We start from the raw sequence: 14,353 nt of genomic DNA, 5'->3' as shown, positions 1-14,353 counted from the left end.
CAAAAATAAACTACCTGCCCAAGTGTGATTCCTGGAAGTCCCCCTTTCCCCAGATATACAATTTATTTACATCTGACTCCAATATGCTACCAAATTTCCATATCACTTTTGGAAATGCCAAAATTTTAAGTAGAGCTGTACTCCCAAAACTGCTAATTTGGTTTTAAAAAAGCTTTCCACTAAATATCATGCCAGAAAAATGACCTCAATACTTTGTATCAGATAGACTTTTCTTTAAGCAACACAGTATTTATAATTCAATTCATTTGTAGCAAACCAAATAGCATAAATATCAATAAAAAATAGATCAGCAAAGTCAACATAACCTAATTTGTATAACCTCCTCTATATATTTCATATAAATATTTATTTTAAAGTCCTGTGGCATTGATTTATTGTTGACAGTAGACAAATAGATAAAAACAGATACATAACACAAATGCAATTTAACCACGCGTGTGTCACTTTCAAAAATAAATCTAGAATTTTGTGTCAGTTTTTCTTCCATTCAAACTTACTTGTGGGAAATAGTGCAAATACATGAGCAATCCCATCACTGGCAGTAGGATAACTCATACATATGTTTACAATTAAGCAAAGGTGAAGTGTGGTGGCAGCTCAGATCAGAAGTGAAACCTACTAGCAAGGACAGGCTGACAGAGCACCAGAGTGCTGGAAATTGCTCCTGCTGTGAATTCTGATCCACATCTCTTCTCTGGACCTGGTAACTGCCCTCCACCTCCCACCGGCACTGCTATTCTACCATCCCAGGAACATGCACTCTGACTCTCTAATAACCTCCAGAGCTACTTTGTAACCTTCTTTACAACCTTATCCCCCCATGCATCACAAGGATGTACTTCACCTCTTACTGGTGGTTTCCTGGTCGTTAGCAGTGGTGAAGAACATTGAATAAATTAAATACTTGTGCCTTCTATCAGTTCAGCACTTCTTAACAATGTATCTATCAGTATCAGTTTGAAGGGGAAAAAACCAGCACTGTTTCCTAATAGCATGTAACTGCTCTGTCTGCTGGTGCTATGGGAAATGTTTCTTGTGGCACAGGCTACCAAACTTGTCCAGCACATATTCCCTAATGGCTTTTTCATTCAGCTCTGGAATAAAGAAATTAACATTCAGCAATTTTCTCTTTATTTAAACCATTTTTCTTCCATATAATTTCCTAACTACCCTTTGGAATCACCCACAAAAGTGACACTGAGACAATAATTTACTCCAAGACAGATTCTGCAGAATCTTCATACATTTCTGTAAGTACTCCAATTCCTACTAACGTATATAATTTTTACTTACAGATACATATGTGTATGAGCACAACTATGTCCCATATTTACAGTCTATATTGAAAGAGTGATTCTCATAATTCATTCAGTTTCTGATAATTCTTTACCTACCCTGGAAAAAGCAAACAAAAACTTCTTTCCTACCTCTCATGTCAAATACAAGCCTGAATGATTCATTAGTTTCCCCTTAATCTCTGCTAAGACCAACCAATGTTCACCATAAAGGTTTTTAGATGTGACCTAGGAGAACAGTCTCCAAAGCAATTACAGATTTCCTGGAAATATTCCTTCCAGACCTTTGGTTATGTACATCTGTTGTGAGAAAAACACCTTAGACTTGATGGTCGGCTGCTGGGAACTACTGTAATTTTGACGATACCAACAGAGCAGCAATCAGTTCAGTTTGGTGAAAAATCTCTGAGCCCTTCATTGGTCTATATCTCTGGCATTTACTGCCCTGTGTTGTTCCATAATGTCCCAGCAGTCCTGCTGATACTGCTGCTCCTATCTGAAACCAGATTCAGTAAGAAAAACACCTTGTGATGGAGGGAGTTGCTAGATTAACTAGGCACAAGAGGAAAGACGATGTAAATGGTCACAAGTTGTGCTAGGTCTGTGTGCAGTCACTTTGAGCCCTAGAATAGCCCACTGGCAATGAAATGGGCTACAGAGTACACCAGAGGATTAAAGAAAATTTCAAAGCAGGAGCAAGTCTCAGTAAAATTGGTATTTTCTGAGAAAACTCTCCAAGAAAATGTTTTCAGTTGGTTTAAGCTTTAAACTGTGATGATATATTCTTATTTTCAGTAAGAATAACTTGAAGAAAGAACTTATTCTGAAGAACATAGTGATATCCTCTGAAATACTGTCAGGCTGGACAGAACACATGGATATGGCCATCTTCAATGCAATGTGAAAATTTGTCACTGCTTTGACCAGTACAGAAATTCAGTAATTCCACAGTATAGCAGGGTGCTTTGAAAATGTGATTCACTTGTCTGAGAAGTGAGTCGTTCAAGCACTAAGACCAATATTTATAAACTTCAGTGGCTAATATGTCATATTCAGAAGAAAACACGTTCTGCAGAGAATTATGTGGACTTGTCAGAAAACGCTGAATGCAGTCATATATATTAATATGGTATTAATTGCTTTGTGGATGGTAAAATCAAGTCCCTGTGTGTTTCAGAATGAAAATAGATTTCCTCTCCTTGAAATGGAAAGCAAATTCGTATCTGACATACAAACACAGGCTCCAGCATTCCTCAAAATCTTGTGCAGCTTTTAAATGAAACCTGAGACTCTTTCTCTAATACCAGGTGGGAAAAGATAAGATTGGATATGTACTCTTCAGGGCAGCATGGAATTAAAATTCAAGGTATTAACAAAAACTGCACTATGCTTTTTATAGTTGAGATGAAGGCATATAGTTCAATGAGCCTCTTTGTTTTCTCACCCCCCTGCGACTTGTTCCAAGTCTTTTAACTATTCTTTTGCCATGTAAACTTCAGGTCTATGAGAGGTGAAGATCAGTTTGAAGGTGCATATAACATACCGAGCATGTCTGAATTTGTGTTTCACTGCCTTGCTCAGCTGCTCTTACAAGGCTGGAGTCTTGCAGAGTACTAACAGCAGCTGGGTTCAGAAGTCAACCAATAAACTGGCACTGAAGCAGTTACAAATGGCTGCATAGGAACAACATTAGCAGTACATGCACAAGTGTTTGCTGACCTTATAGGCTACTACTGGAGTTCAGACTTCAGCATGTCTATGAAGGAGCTGGGAATTGAAAAAGTCATCTTAACAGAGACCTATAAATGAAAGGAAGCACACTCCAACAACATAGGTTTGTTGTAAGAGGTTCAGTTCTTGACTTAAAAGCTCAGGCTAATGCTCTAAAGACATAGCTAGATGTGCAATATCCAGCTCCTCTGCATTGCAGTGGCTTTCACTAACCACTGGGGTGCCCTACTTTTTTTTTTTTTTTTTTTTTTTTGTGGATTTGTTCTAATACAAATGAGACAAAGAAGGACTGTTTTCAAAAGATCACGCTGCTGATGCGACTGAAGGACTTGAAGTCATCTCTCCATAATTCTAGATATTAAATTCATCTCCCTTTCACAAGATCCTTGCTCAGATTAAACATATCTACCACACCAAGGAAGTGTAGATGGTAAAGTAATTGGTTTGTTGGTTAGTCCCTGTCTTGTAGCCACTACTGTCATTGTGAAGAAAGAATAAAAAACCCAACCAAACAAACAAAAAAAAAAAAAATCAAAACCAAAAGACTCCAAAACTTTCCTGGCTTCCTACTTTCATCAGGTCAAAGTTTTCTCTCACCTCAAATGTAACCTGCTTTTCGTTACTTCTAATGTGTAACTTAATTTGTTTCCACCATAGCCTCCTCACTTTCTACTTCCTTTATGGATCCAGCTTCCATTATCCTCTAGTTACTTTTTCAAATCAATATCTTCATGCTTTCTCCTTCTCTAACATAGACACACACTGCATCACTTAATTTTCTTCCTCCATGCTCCCTCATAAAAGGCTTTATTTTGCAACAAATCCTACCATAAATGCATGACAATCATACAGCAAATTTTATGAGACTACTGTCCTATTACCCAATACAATAAGGCCTCAATAATTTATTTGGATTTGTTGGGTTTGGGTTTGTTGTGTTTTTTTGGGGGTGGTGGTGGTGGTTGTTGTTTTGTTTGTTTGTTTTTGGTTTGGTTTGTTTTTTTATTCATCTGTTGTCATGTTGTTCTACAAACTCTTGGAGACAGGTGCCACCCTCTCTCCAACTTCAGCTGAGTTGCACCCTCAGTGTAGTCCTAGCTTATGGCTGCGGCACCTGGGAGTTACCAAACACAAATTATAACTATTAAAGAACAGAATTGTGATTCTGTTGTGTACACAAACTGAAAAACAACCCCCTTGCCTCAAGCTGGTTTGCAAGTCTGCTGCAGATATTTGGGCACCTATGAACACATTAAGAGCATTGCCCACTGTTGCACATGTGGATCTGACTTTCCTGAAGTCTCATGAAACAATTGTTTACAGACTGCTTACATCAACACAGCTGTACCAAATCTCTTCTGACTTGGACAGAACATTTGCTAGAATCAGCCTGGACTGCAAAGAGTGGCAGGCTGAACCAGGGCATTATCCTTTTTCAAGTTGAAAAGCAGTAGGTAATTCTAACCCATCCCTCTTACTTTTGGTAAGAAAGCAAGAACAATCCTTATGTTTATCCCTAGGGTGGGATTAAAAGGGCACATTATAAACAAAAAAAAATCCCATTTGCATTGTTTTTACCGAAAGACTTTAATTTAACAAGTCTGACCTGGATTAAAAATAATGACCCTCCAAATTCCAAAACTTCTTCATATAAATACTAGCAGTCCATTTATAGCATAACTTGAGCCAGTTCTTAACTTGTAGCTGGGTCTCCACCACCTGCCATTAACAGCTTGTGTAAAGCTGAACACAATTGTACAAGGAGAGGAGGAAACCATCAAAGTTATTTCTTAACTAATCTATCATGCCCATCTCTAAGCATGCCACTGCATCGCTTGTCAGCAGACTCATTTGTCAGATTGACAAAGAGAGGAAGGGTCTACTGTGTTGCCATTACTGCTGGCTAATCTTATTCAAATTAAAATATCTATACAATAATTAGTTGTTAGAAATAATGAATACTGCTCTGCCCTTTCCTTATTTGACTCAATATTTCAAGAGAAATTGAACCACTGGCCTCTAGTTCTGACCTTTATCAAGTATTCCCAAGATCTACAGCTCAGCTTTTCCAATTTTACTTTGACTCCCCTTTGGTGACTCCCCCCTTGCAGACTTTTCCAATTACTTCAGTATTCACAGTATTCCCCAAAGCACCACTACATGGAACACTACTACCTCTTATCTATTTTATCTATTAACCTTAGGAACATTGGCAAGCCATTATATGGGCAATCAGTGTGCTTACAGAAAAAGGGCAGAAAAGGAGCTGTGCTTTAAAGGTGTGTGAGGAAATTGTTTGCCATTTCAGATACATTTTGCATTTTCTTCTGAAGGAAAAGAATTAGATATTTCAGAAGCAAAGCCAATGTGTCTCAATTAAGCATCTCAGCTGTTTTGCATTCAATGAAGTCATCTAATTTTAAAGATATTTCTGCTTTCTTGTATTTTTCCCACACATTTTCTGTTTTTCACTCCTCAGAAGGTCCTTCAAAAGTCAAGAACCTCCTGGGGATGACGATGTTCTGGGTCTCTGCCCCATACCCTGTTTTCCAGGTTGATTGCCACGTTTCCAGGTTGGTGATGCTGTGCATCTGCCTGGGGATGGGAAACAGACTTCTGAAGACTAGGATGCTTTAGGAGAGATAGCTCAGGAGAGAAGGAGCAGTCAGCACAGGAGAGAGAATAATATCATGAGACAGTAGTTAAAGTTGGAAGAGATATCTGCAGAAGCAAATCTTATCTTAGTTGATGTACTAACAGTAGAACTCATGAATTATCAAGGGAATTATTTTTTTCCTAATCAAAATGTGTGAGGATGTTTGAAAGCTGAGCTTCAGAAATATCATCAGTAAAGACAGATTTGGCTGCGTAATCAGATTGTATAATATTGTTGATTATAAATAAAAGGGAAAATAACTTGTCTGCTTCGCAAACGAACTCAGAACATAACATTTTGATATGTTGGTTTTGACTACTGCTCATTTAAAAAAAAAAAGAAAAAAAGAAAAAAAAAGAAAAGAAAAAAATACTCTTCCAGTTTTCCAAAAAGCTCAAAATGTTTTCTGAAACTTTCTCATTTTGAGGGGTAGAGAAGCAGCAGAGGTGTACAAATGCTCTGAGCACAGGGGAAAGGAGAAATCCTTGTGGCTCTGCTGTACATTTGGGGCAAGATTTCAAAACCACTGCTATAATTCAGCCTCCTGCAGAGACAGGCACATACCCCAAAGTAGAGTGATTTAGAGGTGCTGAGCCCTTCTAGTGGAAAAAAACTCAACCAACCAAACAAACAAAAAAAACCCACACGAAAGGGACTTGGTGCTTTCTATGTTTAAAGCTGTTATTTAATCACAGAATTAAATTTTATTTTGAAAGAGTGCAGAATGCTAACTCCAAGAACTCGTTGTTAATTCCATCTCTAATCAGTAGATGGCACCATAAATTCATCAAACAGGATAGAGACCAGCAAGGGGTATAAATTCATCCTAAAAAAAAAAGAAAGAAAAAAAAAAATAAAAGAGAGAGGGAAAAAAATCGTACACCCAACTTGACACATAAATCGGGAATTAAATTCAGAGGGTGTAACTTTCCCCCCATTCCACCCCTCCAAAAATAAAATTGGCTGTGGAGCATACTGTATTACATTCCAATGCACAAAGAGCAGCTCTACCTAAAATGGCCCCAGCCTTGCCCTGTCACTGACCTACATTGTCTCTGGAGCTCCTGTGAGATTAAAAAAAATTCACAGAAACAAAACAAAAAAACAAAACAAAAAAAAACAAACCAAACCAAAACAAAACCAAACCAAAACAAAACAAAAAAACACCCAACTTTTCCTCTGTACTCCCCTTGCTCTGAACAATGGCTTTTCTAGAGGAGAAGGCCTCTCCTGGCTGGAAGGAAAATCTCTTCTCAGAGAAGCTGGTGGCCAGATTTGCAGATCCAGCCCCAGAGGTCGAGCTGGCATTTGGAAAGCCTCACCTGGGGCTTCTAGGTCCATGGATGAAACTCCTTAAGCTCTGATACTGCAGGAGGGGTACAAACATGTGTAGGGGGTCCCTGAGTCTGTTCAGCTAACCACAGGCTGTTGGCAACTTCAAGGCTGAGAGCAGACAAGTGGATAAGAGTTTGGGAGACTTTTTTTCCTTCCACCCAAACAGCAAAATTTCTACCTAGGATTCAGAGGCTTGTGGAGGCAGCCTCTCCCTCCATCCCTGACAGAGCACGGCATGAGGCAGAAGCTCCACAGCAGCGCCTTGCTGCCTGCAGCGCGGGCTTGCCAGGAGGCAAGCTCTGCCCAGAGGAGCAGCTCAGCGAACCTGGGTGTCTACTCTTCTCCTGGCCCAGCAGCACTCATCCTAACCTGCGCTGGTAGGATGACTTTTCCAACAGGGTGGAGCTGGCACCCCCCCCCCAGCACCTCTTCACACCCTCTGGACTCCCCCAGGCCTTCCCTGGTGGCCGCGGAGTGCAGAGCTGAGGCATGTTCCTGCACACACGCCAGGCGATCTGCAAGATGTGCTCACCCTCAGCAAAAATCTGCTGCCTTAAGTATGGGCTCTCCAGGCTCTTACATATGAACAGCGAGTGTGAAAATCCTGCCCATCCATCTGTTCCTTAAAGGCTTCTTTCTTCTGCTGAATGTTAGAATTTCTCCCCAAATCTTCCTCAGCAGCACAAATCATATCAGTGACATTTACAGGTTAAGTAAATAGTATGCTGCTGACATCACCTAAGCACAGTGGCAGGCGATTAGGTTGTCTATGGCTAGCTTTAACACTACAGACTTTGAGCTCTGTGTATCTTGTTCTCAATGAGTGGGAATTAAAATCTGTAGTAACAGAAGTATTGCTCTGAAAAGCGATAGCTCTACCATGGAAAGCACAGAAATTTTGCCAACAGAAGAGAGAGTTCAATCAACAGTTTCAACCATGTCACAGAAGTGAAATCTCTGATGTTTAAAATTTAGAGAGGAAGGCAACATGACAGTAAAAAGATGAGTTTACCTTGCATTGCATGGAGTCATCTTGTCTTGGGCCCAAAGAGGAGGTGCCACAAATTTTTGCCATCTCAGGCTCTGCATGCCTGGTTGTTGCAAAGTGATTTTTCTTCCTGGCCATTCCTTATTATTTTCCTAGCCTGCCTAGCAGACAACTCAGGAATTACCAATACCATCAGCAGTGACACAATTGATTAAGTATGAGCAACACCAGCTTGGGTTTTGCATTCAGTCAGAGCTCTGTAATGGCAGCACAAAGGGCCCTGCTTGTTGAGCAAGCAGGGCTTGATGTCACTTGTCCCTAGAGCCAGGCACGAGCGAGCTTGATGGAGAAGGCAGCGAACATACTGTCAGAAGCCATATTCATAGGGAAAAAGCAGAACAATAGAGATTAAGTGACAGTGCAGAATCAAGGAACTCAATCATCCCCGAGGCTCAGATATTCCAGGCTTCCCCACAACACCTGCTAGAGGCACAGGGGAGAACCTGGAGCAAGACCCTGTGGAGGACTCGCTGCCTCTGCCAAGACACTGAGGGAAAACATGAAAAATCAGTTGTGGCTTTTCTAAAAACCGTGGACCATGCAACTTCGTGTTTGGCTGCATGCTCACTTTTTGGCCTGTTTTCCAGTCTGAAATCTGGACTGAAAAACAAGAGTAGGATTGCTTTGAGTCCAGTTTTTTTTTCCACTCTTTCTCCCTGCACAGGAGCACAACCCCTGCCTGCCCCCCTGCTGCAATACTGTAGTTCACTTTCAAGTGATTCTAATGAGATAGGAAAACAATTGCTTGCTATAAATCAAAGGAGGTTATGCAGGCCACTTACACACTGCTAGCTTGGTAATGACACCGTTCTCCCAAGGAATGGGAGAGACCCTGAACCCACACCTGCCCCTTCACCAGCCTCTACCTGAATCACTGTGGCATCTCAGGTACTCTGCGCCTGAGCATCTTCTCCTCTGGGTGCTCTTCCTGCTTGCACAGACCATAAGACATTTTTTGGCAGGGAAGATGGTAACGAGAGATTTAGGATTTTTACCAGAGACATACAGCTCCAGCCCTAATACCAGCAAAGAGTTAAGTTTTCCACAGACAGGGAAAATGGAACTGATCAGCTCATCTGTAGCAGCCCAATAGCTACCAGAACTTGCCAGGCTGGCATGAAGGCACCTTTGCTCAAACCCCTGGTCCAAGTTAGACAGAAAATTTAAATCTGGGTATTGTCTTTCCCTGATTAGTGCTGAGAACAGTCTAAATGCTTGTGTGAGCAACATTTCAAAGTCTTGGTAAATAAGCTCAAAATCCAATTACAACAACTTATTGCTTCATTATAGCAAATAAAAAATTCTTCTGTGGAGTAATATTTCGTTTGGCTGTAGAATTGGGAAGTCCCTTGTTACTTTTGACACAGTAATACATGGTCTCTTTATAGCTCTGTATGCCTTTCCTGCTGGAGTGCAGCCACCACCACCCCACCCCTTCGGACCATCCCTTGGGTTGGTACAAAGCTCAGAAATCCTATGGTTAGCTCTCAGCTCTCTCAGAAATACTGTCATTTTAATCTGGAATTTTTACTCGAGCTTTTTCCATCTCCTGCCTGTAAAATGGGAGTGGCAATTACTTAAAACTAGAAAAACTTAACTGCATTCATGGACAGTCTCCCTATATCCTGTTTTCCAAAGAGCTTCAGGTATAGTGAATCCATTCTCCCGTTTCTCTATTATTTATTTAGATGCAAAACATCAGGGTGGGAAAGGTTGCATGCAGTTAGTGTAGTCCTGTTGCCAATGTCCCACTGCCAAACCTCTGGGCTTTCAAGGAGGTTCCTCCATACCACTGATACTTTCTAGCAAGATACTAGGTTAACATTTGCATCATATCAAGAACTGTGGGGTCTTAATTAAATCCTGATGCCTCTAACTCCACCACTATGCGAAATAATCCTTAATTGGTGCCTAAGTGTCTATAGGCCGTTTGCAATGTCTTCACCAAACTGGTCTCCTGTGCCTGCTTGTAACAGAAGAGTAAGTTATGAAACAAGAGCCACCACCTGCTTCCTAGTCAGCCTGAAATACAGCAACTCGTTTCTGCTGCTCTGCTTAAAAAAAAAAAGGGTTTGGGGGGGAAGGAAAGGGAGCTAACATTAGAGAATTCAATAGAAAGGAGAAAGTGGTCATCAGTAATGTTAACAAATTTAGGTAATTCATTTGCACTTGTTAACAATTTGGATTGTTTCTCCATATATTTTTCTCCACACCAAACAGGAGTTTCTATGCAATTTTCTCCTACTTTCAAGTTGGATAAAATATTTTTAAAACTAGGTGCTTAAAAGGAAAAAACTATTCTCTTCAGCGTGGTTCAGGAAAATTACCATTATTTGTGCTACATTGCATTAGTAGGATAACATTTGGAATTTTGTTGAGCAAGAAAGGGTACGTCTAGGCTAGCAACCGAAATACATCTTTAAGACACCCGGTGTGCGGCTGCTGCCTTGCTGCCTCTGCACAGCTTGCTGCTTCCTACAGGGGAGCCCTGAGGCTGGCACCACCCTCCTGCCATCCCCTGCCACCCCACCGCCTCCTTTAGCACTGACTGATGTGCCTTTAGCACCAGCCTGTGGTTTCCATAAATGCTGATATTTCCAATTTTCTGTATATCTGCAGCTAGTGGTTGTTTGGACAACTTCTATATTATTAGAGAGTAACAATGACTGATCTTAAGCCTGGAGCAGTATTTCCACTGCAAGCACTGGTGTTCAGCCCTCTTAAGTAGAGCTAAGTAATTCAGGGAGAATTTTATGTGACAAATGTAAATATGGTATGTGTGAATTTTCATCAATACTTCACATGAAGAAAACAAAGCCAGATTAATCAGATATGTATTGTCATTGAGCCACTATCTCTGGTGATAAGCAACACGGCTTTTACAGCAATATTTATTTATATTTTGATTTATAGGTAAAGTTTGAAAAAAGTTTTTCTTAAGTTCACACTACAAAATGCACGGTCCCACCAGGGTCCTTCTCCAACTCATGGACCCCTCCACCACTGCAGATGCCTTTGCTTTTCTGGACTTCCCCTGATAGGACTCCACAAAGTGTGGGGAGAAAGAGGTCACCTGGCAGCAGATCCAGGACTGACTGCATCCCACAGCCACAGAACATGATGGAAACAAATCGCACCAGCCTCAGCAAGCTCTCTATCTATCCACTAGTAAAACAAAAGTGATCTTCAAAGTGTACCTAGACTGTGAAGCAGACAGAGGTTCAAAGTACATTCACAAAACCATAGGAGCTCTACCACAGGTTAGTACCAGAGCCTGGTGAATTCAACCTGAGAGGCATGGACATCTTCAAACTGTGCAAACATGGCACCAGGGATAATTGGACTAAATTCTGCATTTCATTGCAAAGAAGCATTTAAGTCCTCAAATGTAATGTTGAGCTAATGTCAGTATTAATGTGGAAAACGCATAGCTGTGTAACAGCACTTTGAACTTGGATTTCAGAAGCAAGCTGAAAGTATTATACTAACAAAATGCACTTTATGGCACAGTGCACACTTAGTTTTAGACACGTCATAGACCCTTAACGGTTGTGGGTTTTTTCTTGGTGGGGGTTGTTTTCTGGGCTGGGCAATAATTCATTTACAGGAAGTTGAAGACTGTATGCCAATATGTGCACTTGCACCATATTTCTTTAAATATGTTCCAGGAAATGCCATACTCATGAACTGCTCTGTAATGTAATCCTTCAGACTGGAGCAATTCATAAGATCCCAAGAACAAAAAAAGCTTTTTCAGCAGGTATAGTTAATCAGGAAGTGAGTACATGCCACATTAGAATCCCCTAAGGGTTTCTAGTGCTCAGCAAGAGTATGGCCAGTTTGTTGTTTTGCTGGGAAAGCTGTCACAGGACAGACGTCCTCATTAGAGCTCCATTTTCACATTCCCTGGAGTTCAGAGCAGAAGCTTCAGCATCTCTGCTCCAAGACCTTTATTGGTTGCAACCCAAGACAGACTCAAAGGAAAACTCTCAACCCTACAGTCCAAAAAAGTGTAAGAAGCAATTCACACTAGGGATAAACTGTGAAATGTATTCTTAAAGTGTTTTATTATCATTTTTTATTTGAACCTGGTTCTGGAGGTAGACATCTTTCTTTGACACAAAGCCCCTTGTCCAGCTACATGTGGGAGAGCTCCAGGGACAAAAACTGCCAATTGGTTTCCAAGTCTATTTTAGGAACGGTTTAACAATCAGAAGAGGAAACATGATACCCAAATCAGATTGCCAAATATTTCAGTATTAAAGGTGATGGGGCAAGATCTGCTCTAATAGTACAGAATGAAGAATGAAATGCAAATATCCTAGCACAGAGAAGCTGCGTATGGCCCAGTGCCTGCTGAAGTCACGTGTTTCTACCTGCTGACTATGGTAGGGGATCATAGGGGAGCTCCTGGGGGACAGAAAAGCAGGGGCGTGGGGCTGGGCAGCCCATGCAGCATCACATGCTGCAGCACCCTTGAGCAGCATTTAACCCCCAGCATGTAATGACAAACTCCAGCTGCCTGATGGACATCAGCAAAATCATCCATCAGGGAATGTTTACCAAACACCATCACACAAAGAGCCCCAAAAGTAGTAGTTTAAGGGACACAACAGCTCTAAATACTAAATACTGCAATTTCCTTCTCACTGCTGGAGCAGACCAGGGTACTCTGGTATAAAAAGTACTGAAAAAAAAATCAGTGGCAGTTCAAAACCAGCTGTGCCTTTGTACTGGCTTTGCTTGTAGAGCAGATTGCATACATTTTCTTGGCCCAATTCATAAAACAACACACCCAACCATACACCATGCAGCAGGTATGAATTTCAGCCACATGCTGCTTTGAGTGTGTCTGCACGTACCACTGCTGCACAAGTCCAGATCTCACTGTCATTGGCACTGGGGGCAAGCCAGTGCTCTGAAACATGTCTGCTTAGGAGAAATCAGTACCACTCTGCTCTCCTAAGGGTTTGCCAACACAGGGGAGATTTACTGAGGCAATTATACTGCTGTAACTGAGCACTAAACCTCTGTAGTCACACTCCCTAGAACTAAAGTACTGATCTGCCGTTCAGATTAAAATGCCTTGAATGCAATATAATTATTATACTAGCATGATTTTAAGAGGAAATATCCCTTTGCAGACAGCCTTTAAGAAGTGAAAGGCTTTTCGGCCCTGGAAAAGACGAGGCAGATACAAATAATGTATTATCAGATTTTTTCCTTTCTCTGATTATCTGTGCCTGTGTTAACAGCCTGCCTGTGAGGCAGCTTAGGATAATGAATGGAGCAAGACAACTAGCATCTCATGCCTCATTTTCACATGTTGAGTGACACTAAGTCACCTGTTGTTTGGATTTTTGAATTGTTGATAACAGCAATATTTTTTGTGGTAAGTCAATAGAAGAGAAAAGCCAATTTAATACAGTCACTATCTAATTTTCCCAGTTTATATACTTCTTCTTCTTAACCCTAAAAGAAGACAAAACTTCTGTTGCTCCAGTGTTCCACACTACCACATTCCCCAAACAAATATGATGACTCTACTCAGTGTATCTGGTCCTGACACTTACAAAAGGTTTGTGCATTTAGAAACTATCTGAGCTCAAAACTGAGCTCCTCTGTGTTAATCTAACTGGTGTAATTCTTCAGAGACAGGTGAGGAAGAGCAAAGACACATTTGAATACATTTCCTCTGAAGCCACACAGGAAGGAGAAGTTCTTTCTTTCAGTGTGGGGTTTTACCTGCATTGCTGCAGGGATGCACCATGGTGACTGCCATCCCAGATGGCCAAAAATAGGTCTTACAACACTACCTTGCCCTGCTAGATGAATGGTAGGGACAGAGTAGGTCCAATACCCAATTTAAATGACCTTAAAGTCTACTTGCTGATAGGTCAGTGTTGATTTAGTCTCAAAAGCCACACTGTACTTAAAAAAATCACCACAATCAGAGCTGTGCTGTGCCACTGCTCCAGAGCACGATGAGCTCCAGCAACAGTGGCACCTCCCAGGCAGCCACTGGGTCATGGGAGCCCATGTGCCTTGAGGCACTCTGACAGAGCCTATCCCACTCCTTTGTCAGCCCCTGCCACAGCTCCCCATGCCCCAAAAAAGGCTCTATGTAGTCTCCACAGGCACCAATCTACGGCCTAACTAGGAGGCTTTCAAATTTAGGCGGTCAATGTCAGGCATTTGAGTGCTGAATGATGCCTGGATTGTCAAAATTACTCCAGATTTTCTTTGGGGTAATTAAGTCAAAACCTC

The sequence above is a fragment of the Merops nubicus genome, unplaced genomic scaffold (genome assembly GCF_000691845.1).
Source record: "Merops nubicus isolate BGI_N331 unplaced genomic scaffold, ASM69184v1 scaffold43246, whole genome shotgun sequence".
NCBI lineage: Eukaryota > Metazoa > Chordata > Aves > Coraciiformes > Meropidae > Merops > Merops nubicus.
Note: the sequence above shows the minus strand (reverse complement) of the source record.